This window comes from Etheostoma spectabile, unplaced genomic scaffold (assembly GCF_008692095.1).
Source record: "Etheostoma spectabile isolate EspeVRDwgs_2016 unplaced genomic scaffold, UIUC_Espe_1.0 scaffold433, whole genome shotgun sequence".
In the NCBI taxonomy this organism is placed as follows: Eukaryota; Metazoa; Chordata; class Actinopteri; order Perciformes; family Percidae; genus Etheostoma; species Etheostoma spectabile.
Window position 1 is genome coordinate 310,296 of NW_022605608.1, and position 1,994 is coordinate 312,289.

Here is a 1,994-nt window from a genome sequence, read left to right on the forward strand (position 1 = left end):
TATCTATCTATCTATCTATCTATCTATCTATCTATCTATCTATCTATCTATCTACAAGATGCCAGTTCATTAAATACACTGTCAGCAATTTTAATGCACATACTTTCCAAGAACTACATTCATTTGAAATCCCTCATCCACTGACCTCATCAAAACAATGATTCTCCTGCTCTTGGATGATTTCCCTTCTGTGTGCACAGTCCTCATTTTAACTAACCATGCATTACTTTTTAGATTAAGCCTTTTCAGAATAATGTATTCATTTAAAGAGGGTGACAAGGTTCCTGGAAGAGGCCCGTAGTGCTTTGTCGATGACAGCGGTGAATGTGAGGTCACGATTATATTCAGAAGTACAGAACTGATTGAGGCCATGAGATTCAGCTATTTTTTATGAGGAATGGGGATTCAGGGGCCCAGCAGACAAAGCATCAGACTGTGGAGGAGGAGATTGTGGGTTTAGGTCCCCACCTGGGTCTCGACAGAGCCTGGGTGCACTACCTTCTTGTTGAGCCAGAACACAGTGTTCCTATCCATCATCTGAACCTGTCTGTGATTACCAACACTTTGCATGATCTGATGGCAAAAGAGAGTTTTTTTTAAAGTCTGAGCAGGGTACAGAGACAAGGTCAAAGATTCAGCTGAGAAAACATTACGCACTGTAGGTCCTTCTTTACTCCCTGATGGGTCCTGGCCCCGAGCTTCAGCCTGGGCCTGGGCCCAGCTAACCTGGCCCTTTCACCCCTCTGGCGAAGTGTGTCCTATGTCTTCTACATGACGAGACAATTTGCAAAACGGGTTGTATACTGATCAGATCCTCTTCTAAAATATCAATCGAATGCTTAATTTTTGGATGATGGATGTCTCAAAACTAAGGCGATGACAAGATTTCAACATCATCACACTGAGGAGTGATTTGGAATTTCTTAATATTCCTGTCCATATTTAAAGATTGTAAAAATTACAGTCTATCTTCCATAGCCAAATGGTGAATTCTGGTTTTCTCATACATATAATAGCTTCCTTATTATATTTAAATCCTGCATTTTTTAGCCTCACCCTAGAGCCACAAATAAAAAAAATAAATAAAAACTTTTAATAATCTTTCCCCATCTTTCCCCTTAGGTGTTTGTCTATGGCAGTCTAATATATCATTGTTCCCTGTGGTGCTAAAAATAAAACCCTGTGAGGATATTATTTTCTACCTGTGACGGATTTTCATATTGGCTAGAAGCTTCTGTAGGCCTACACTGTGAGGCTGGGGCACAGTGACCAGGAGGTGGAACGTGGACTCAACCACTGGTCTTGATGGATACTTTCACAGTGATAATGGTATAATTAATGGAGGAAATCACACAATCCTCATCTGCCACAAAACCTTGCTTCTATACCACTGTGGTGTCAGCAGGGGGAGCACCTGGCCCCAGTGTTGGAGCACCACAGCAGCCTGAGTGTGCTCCCTGACCAGAGGAATGAGTTGTTCTAAGTAGGTCTAGACAAAGAACACCCTCATGCTTTATTAAGTTAGACAAAGGAAAACGTGACAGTTTACGTCCGCTTACAAGGGTGCTGCCATTAACTTCTAAGAAAATCTGACAAGTCTAAAGACATTTTTTTTTTTGTTCCAATCTAAAAGCAAATGTTTATGGCCTCATATTGCCTTCATGCATACGTTTCCATTCTTATTCTGTCCTGTTAATATGAATGCACAGTTAAACAAAAATAATCAATGCAGTCACACAGACTTTGACCCTCTGTGCAAACTCATGCACAAAAATCATAATATAGCCTAGTAAAAAAAAAAACACATGAAAGTTATACTCATCTATGTTGTCTAATTTGCATAATGAGAAAATGACATGTGGACTAACGTTAAGTGACATTCTAATAATAGTTAGACTACATTTGTCGATATTAGCAACACTGTCTCTAATTGTAGATTACTGTCCCGTATGCTCCTGTAATAAACACTGTAAAAAAAAAAAAAAAAAAAAAAA